Raw genomic sequence first — 8,244 nt, forward strand, 5'->3', positions numbered from 1 at the left:
CTCAAATATTTATGGGGATATGATATTTTGTATATAGCAACACTTATATGCATCGGATTGACTAGTTACCATGAATTCTCCCCTTTACAACTAGATTTTGGCCAAGAGCTTAAGAATAAATTTGCATATGCAATGATTAGGGGAAGAAAATATGAGATCAACAAGTTAATTAACTTGGAATGCATCATTACATCATTTTGATTATCGGACAAATGAATGTGAACTTAAGGTTCAAGAATAGTCCATTTGCAAAGTATTGCAAATAAATTACCTGATGAATTTAATGAGAAAATGGTAACTAAGTCATCCGTAATGGCTGCTAATGCTCCAGCAAATATTGATGTTCTAAAAGAACAGTCAACAACGAGCTCGAATCAAACGTGGTAGAAAAATTGGATCCAAAGATAAAAATACACGAAAATAAAAGGAGCAATAATATAGATGTCCATATTGAAAATATGATTCATTAATTGATCCGTCTGAAATGTAGATGATCAAACCCTCGAAGAAGTTCAAGTACTTAAAATGAATAGATCTCAATAAATTATGTCAAAACGGGGAAATGACTTAATCAATAATGTTTGCCTATTGGCGCCGTTGCCAGGGACTGTTTATTTAATATTAGGATAGATTATTTGCTTGAGTCTAGACTTATTATTATTATTATTATTATTATTATTATTATTATTATTATTATTATTATTATTATTATTATTATTATTATTATTATTATTATTATTATTATTTTCCTTTTGTTTATTTAATTATTTATTTTACCTTGTGAGGTACTTGGAGATGGTTAATCGACGGATTTTCACAAGGTTTACCCAACAGCTCGCATGTGATGATGAGCCAAAAGTGAATTTTGATGATGAAGAGGAATATCAGTTCATGTCGAGTGTTGTTGGAGTGACGAGCTTTCAATGTCAATATCACGCCAAGCTTGAGGGTGTAGGAAATCAAGACTCATACGTAGAGTCGTATGATTCTTACTATGGGCGGCAGCCGCTCTTTGATGGTTGCTTCTGCATAGTCGGGCTATAGACTATAACTTTAGCGTTGACTGGGAGGCAACCCAGTGTTCTCTTTTCATTAATTTTTTTTTCTTTTTATTATCTTTTGCAAATTCAAAGCCTTACCCGTTGCCTTTATATGTGCAGTATATTGCTCGCCACCAGAAGTTGCTGTTGGAGTTTTATAGATGGAGGAAGAGGACGAAGCATAAACCAGGGGAGTGTTATTTTTTTGTTTTCATTATGTTTTTGTTCATTTTGCATTTGTGTGTTTGTTCATGCATTCTGTTCATTGTTTCTGAAGCATTGAGGGCAATGCTTTGGATAAGTATAGGGGGGGGGGGGAGTAGACTAGTTTATTGCATTATTTGTTGTGTTTGTGTTGCATTAGTAATGTTTTGTGTTTGTTTGCACCTCGTTCATTTTTTTTGTTGTTTGTTTTATCTTGCATGAGTAGGATGAGTTATAATAGTCAATGATGATGAAGTTTATTTAAAAAAAAAATGGATTTTTGAAAGAAAAAAAAATTGATCTTGATTAGACATGAGAACCGTAGGTTGTGTAGTGAATATTTTTTTAAACACGCATGTTAGACCGGTGAAATGTAGCGATGTATTGGATGATGTTTGTATCTGTTTGACCATTGCACGACAATAGGTGCTTGTTAATCTTGATTGTGTTATTTGAGTTTCAATGATTTTCTGACATTGCATATACGATCTTGGGGCACCAAAATTTTTGAAAAATTTTAATTGATATTAATTTTTATGAAAATTTAACTCCATCCGAGTTACGAGCAAGGGATTGAAATCCTAATCCTCTATTCGCTCTAAGTATGCGGATTTCATGGGGTTAAAAATTTGAAATTTTAAAATAACAATTCCATCCGGGCTTGGAAAATGATTGAAATTCTAATCATTCTTCCATAGCTAAGTTTGCGGGTTAAATGGGATTGTAGCTCCATCCGGGCTATAGACGAGGGGATTGAAATTCAAATCCTATTTTAGTTATGGCTAAGTTGCGGGTAATTATTGGGGCTTAAGAAAACCGGGTGCAAAATCCGGAGGTGCAAAATCTATCTCAAAGGAACCGTGTTTTTGTTAGAGATCGTTGGGAGAAAGGAGCACTGGATTGTGACACTTGCATTGATTTGTCATAGGTCGCTAAGCAGTCGTAGAACGGATTCTTTTGAAGTTGCATGTAGTTGAAATAACATGGCACACACACACGTTCACGCTAAACTGATGGTGTATTATGGAAAATCATGAGCATGTGGGATTTTGTTTTAGGTGGTGTTTGAACTTATCTGAGGCTATAATTTACATGACTCATCCTTACTTATGTTTTTGTTTTCATTTTGTTTTTGCACGTCTTGCTCTAGGGCGAGCAAGATTTAAGTATGGGGGTGTTGATGAGTGCATTTTGTATGAATTATTTCGTGTTATTTATGTCTATTTTGTGTGCATTCATATTGTTTTTATGTGTTTTTATGCATGTGTGTGTATTTCACTCTCCGGGTTAATTTTGTAGGAAAATGGATTTTTGAAGAATGAATTACGGAGCAGGCATGATACAAAAATCATACTTTATTATGGAGATATCCAAATACGATCTCCACCGTTCAAAATAAATTCAAGATGTTTTAATGCTGCTGTTAAAATTTCGGCTCGATCCGACGGCTAAAACTCAAGATATGCTTTTTTTCACAAAAACTGCGCTCTGGCACATATGTATGCACGGACCCATGCACGGAGGTGGCACAGGGTCCGGACATGTCGTGATGAAAAAAAATAATTTGAGGCCGAGGGCACCCGGAGGTGGGCACGGACCCTTATCAAGGGTCCGTGCATGTCGCATAATCGGAAAAATAAAATTTTAGAAATTAAAATTCTTAACTTTTCGGGCTTTATCACGGAGGTGGAACGGGGTCCGGACATGTCGCGAGGAAAAAAATAATTTGAGGCCGAGGGCATTCGGAGGTGTGCACGGACCCTTATCCAGGGTCCGTGCATGTCGCTGAATCAGGAAAATAAAATTTTGGAAATTAAAATTCTTAACTTTTCGGGTTTTATTTTATGGGCTTTCAAAGACATATAAATAAGAGAGTTCAGAACGTGATTAAGAGGTGACAATCGCACACAGAGATCGTGAGGCGGTTATGGCGGAGGCTTGGAGATTGAAGAACGTTCCATTCGAGTTCTTCTTCCTTTCTTTTTTAGATTATTAAACTTTTGTTGAATATTGTTTTCATTATTTGAGTAGTTTTTCTTCAACCAAGACCGCGAGATTGGGCCAGACAATTTTATGTTGAATATTTGGATGTTTATTTTGGATTTTTGGATTTTTGTTAATATTATTGATTGTTGGATAAATTATGTCTTGTGAATAACCTGATAACTATTTACTTGCTTGTTAATTGATTTCAAGTCGACAGAGGAGAAATTGATTTTGATCGCTCCAATAATTGACATATGGTTCAACCGACAAGAAATAGTATTCGGTTTCAGTATGAGATATTAGGTGAAAACTGAATTATCACAAATATTGAATGCATTCATGTTTGATTAGAATTATGAAAATTAATCCGTCATAACTTGAATAGGTTTAACATATTCTAGAAATAGTCTGTTAAACAAGATAGTATAATTCGCCGTGATTTAAGATTAAATCTGGATCCTAGATTTGTCACTTGTTTGCATAATTTGTTTGGTATCTGCATGTGTCTTGGTTGTCTCGTTTTAATTAATTTTATGTTCAGTTATTTTAATTCTTATATCTTAAGCAGTTTTTATTTTTAAATTCTTAATTTTATTCAATTCAAAATCCTTTTTATTATTATTCTGTCTAGATTAAGCTAAATAATTAATTCTTGAGAATTGACTACAGTTTCTGTGGGATCGATACTTGGACTCATTGTCCACTTACTAAAACTTGACCTGGTACGCTTGCCAGTAATTATTTTTAATATCGAATTAAGCGGTCACCCATAATGTGGAATCTGATGTTATGATCTAGATCATAAATCTGTTAACGAATGTCATTGTAGACATGATTGACCAAGTTAAAATATTGCAATACAAGAAGAGTTAAACTCAATAGCGAAACATGAGGGTCCAAACTTTCAGGAGCAATGGATGTAGTTAATTTTGATATCTTATAAGTATATGATACGAGCGATTTATTTTATTTTAATTCTTGTGATTTGCAATTGATTAATTATGCAATTCTCAACTAAATTTGAAAAATTTTCTCAAGTGATAATCCGACCGAGTTTTCACCGAAATTATTGCTCACATCAACTTTTGAGAAATTGGTATAAAATATCGGAATGCGGAGACTAAGAGATTTCAAGTGATGTTCAAACAGGGGGAGCTAATTCAAATTGCACTCTTTTTCCCTTGTCCATGATTTTTCCCAAGTGGTTTTTCGTGACAAGGTTTTTAACGAGGCAGCTAAGCAACAACGAAGGATGTTGTACTTTTTTTTTCCTTGGCTAGGCTTTTATCCCATTAGGTTTTTTCTAGTAAGGTTTTAACGAGGCACGTCCGTCGATTGACATCGAAGGAGGAGTGTTACAATATTATGGATGTCAAGATAATCAAAGATTGATTTATCATAGAGTTATATTCAAATTTCAAAGAGATGATATAGAATCATGATCAAATCAATTTATTTGATCTTATCTCCAGTTTCTTGTACCTATAAATAGATCACTCATGTAACACAAGCAATATATCGAATTTACTTGTTTTTTTGCATATTTTTTGGTTAGTTTCTCCTTTATTTTACAACATATCGCAATTTCTAACTTTAATTACCGTAAAACTTGATTAAACACAAGATGATACAAGACATTAGGAATAGTGGGAGAAGTAAATAATGTAATATCGGTTTTATAGGAAATGAAATATTTAGATTTTTGACCAATGAAATATGTAGATAAACAATAGAATTATTTGATAAAAATGTACAGTGGTTGGTGTGTGTAGCTCAAATTCTTTATTTCTTAAAATTAAGAAATAGAAAATCGATACAAAGTGTTTTAAATAAAGATTAGTGAATACAATCTCTAGATAATCCCTTGATTTTTCTCTTCAATGGCAATTTCTTGTGAAATGTGAATTTCTTGAGTGTTTGATCTTCTTGGAAGATGATTTGATATCTTGATAACGTTAATTCGATGGGTTCACACCTTGTTATCGAATTAACCTTCAAAATTTGGGAAGAACGCGATGAACTCCTTGAATCACGCCTTGAATTTTGTTGATCTTGATTTTGGTGAAGAACGAAATCTTCTTGGATTTGAATGAATTTAAATGTGTTTGAAGAATAACGCAATTAATTCCTTGAATCACGCCTTGATCTTCTTGAATTTAATGAATTTGATGAAGAACGCCTTGAATTTTGCCTTGATCTTCGTTGATTTCCTTGAACTTCTTGAAGATGACTTGAGAGAAAAATATTGAATTCTTCTACTCCTTTTCTTCAGTCTTCTGTGTTGTGTTTTCTTCTTGATCATCTGCCTCCTATTTATAGGTGAAGGATGCAGAATGTTTCCATTTCCATTTGATGAGGTGTCGCAATTTGATTGGCTCCTCATGATTCATTTGGTGATTATTTTCCATTAATCACAATATTTGATTTTAAATACTAAAAATATTAGTATTTTCTTCCATTTGATTCAAGATTTGATTTGAAATACTAAAAATATTAGTATTTCATTCCATTTTTGTAAGATGCAATCTTAATTTAAAATCTTGATTTGATCACAAAATATATTAAAATATCAATTTAATTAACTATTTATTTTTTTTGTAGGAATTTAATTTCCTATAAATAAATAGTCAATTATTTTTTTATTGATATTTAATATATATATTTCTTTTGATATTTTCCATAAATTTAAGTTAGACAAATTTAATTGTCTACAAATGCCCCCTCGAGACTTATTCACAAATGTGTTTTTTTTTTCTAGTGAATAAGTAACGATAATTTACTTCCAAAATCACTTTATTTTATATCATATATATACACGTTTATATATATGGAAGAAAGAAAAAAATAGATTCTATCCTCGAGAAAATCCATGCAGCACAAACAATCTCACACCGGCCCACGTGGGTGGATCTTGCATATTTCCCTTCAATAAAATTTTCTTCTTTACCAAGCAAGAAAAAAAAATGGAAACTTTTATTTCTTCCATATGCATCTTCTTTGAATGGAATTTTTTTTTTTTCCTTTTTATACATATCCCTCCTCTATAAAAAGGAGGAGCATGTAGGGCAAAAATTATATTCTTCGTAAGTACGAAAATTGTCTCCCAATTCTTTTTTTTCGTGTTTTTTGAGATGATGCTGCCATAACTTATGTCGTCTAATTTTCTGTGCAGGAGTGATCCTTGCAAACCGATCAATTCTTCTACGGAAGGCTAAACAACACGAAATTGTCATATTGCGGATTCTCAAATTTCATTGGTTCTCGAAGACAGAGTATTTTGGCCCATACTAAAAGGTGTGCCCCTTTACTCTTCAACTATTAATATAATTTGTTCGATTTTGACTCCATGTGTCTGCAGGTTGATTGGCCTTTAAGGAAGCATACAAGACTTTGACTCCTTCCACTTTGAATTGTCATCCGGTACGGGTGCCTCTTCCCTTTTCTTTCTTGCTTTTTTTTTTTTTTTTTCCAGTGCTTCCTCTACTTTTTTTTTTTTTTCGGTGCTTGCCCCACCTTGTTTCTTTTATTTTACTTATTTTCTGTACTCTTTTCTTCTCTTTTTGTTTGTTTGCTAGGCAAACACGTGCAGCACAATCTTATTTAATTCTTTGTTCTTTGTTTTTTCTTTTTATTATTATTATTATTATTATTATTATTATTATATACATGCATGTTAAGATACGTTTTAATATACATATTTTAAATTTTCTTTCGTTTTGCTTTTGTTTCTTTTGTTTTTGTTTTAGTTTTAGTTTTAGTTTCAAAATTATTATTTAAACATGCAAGCAAATCACTTTTACGTTATATTACAAAACTTTTTGTACAAATATATCTATTTAACTATTATTATTATTTTGAACTATTACACATAATTTTCAGTTTTTTTTTTCTATGTTTATCTAATCTTGTATGTATGTATTTAGTTTTATATGTACAAATATTATTTTATTTTTTTTGTTATTATTCTATTGTTATATATATTACACTTACGTAATTTTGTTCTTTATTATTTTTTTTGTTACGTATTATTATATTAATATTTTATACATATATCGTATTACATTTTTTTTTTAAAACACTTGTCCTTATAGTATTATTATTACTATCTTTTAATTACATATATATAATCATATGTACATTTTTTTATTATAATATTAATTATTATTCTTACTGTGATGCCTACGTATTTTTTATTATTGTTATGAATTTAGTCATATACATATATATTTGATTACCTTTATTACTAGTTTACAATTATTTATATACACGTTTTCAAAATATTATTATTATTTACAATCTTATACGTATTTAAGTTTTTATTTATTATTATTATTTTATATTATTATTTACATATTAACAATATTTTTTATTAATTTTATTTTTTTTTTTTATGTAGCACAATGGTCTTTTTCAAGGACATATCTTCTTCTTCCGGCACTCAACGTTTGATGATTCTTGATGACGAAGGTCAACCCGAAGAGAAAGGCACTATTTTGATTGTTGATGAGCCTGTGGCCGGTCGTTATGCAAAACCATGGCCGCGATTGACAAACTTGCTTTATGCTCCCGAGTGGTCCATCGAGACTCCTTTCACCAAGAATTCTAAAGTTTGGGCTTTGCGGTCTACTCACCATCAGCAACCGCAAGAGCATGCTCCATTGCCATCATTGGGAAGACGTATTATTGAAGGCAAGGCAAGGTGGGATGACACACTCCAATTTATTGGCGAATTTCATTACATCAAAGGCTATTGGGAGTGGACTGAAGATATTCTTAGTCGATGCGATCATAGGCTTCGAGCGGCACAAATATATGACCCGGTTTATGCTTCATTATTCACATATGATCGAGATTCCAACATTATGAAGGCATTTTGCGAGGCGTGGTGTCCACTCAACAATACATTATTGACTTCACATGGCGAATTATCTATTTCTTTGTGGGATTTGTACTCTTTATCGGGCCTGTCTATCACCGGAAATTTATATGATGAAGTCGTCCCTAGTGCCAAGGA

The sequence above is a fragment of the Henckelia pumila genome, chromosome 2 (genome assembly GCF_033568475.1).
Source record: "Henckelia pumila isolate YLH828 chromosome 2, ASM3356847v2, whole genome shotgun sequence".
Classification (NCBI taxonomy): Eukaryota; Viridiplantae; Streptophyta; class Magnoliopsida; order Lamiales; family Gesneriaceae; genus Henckelia; species Henckelia pumila.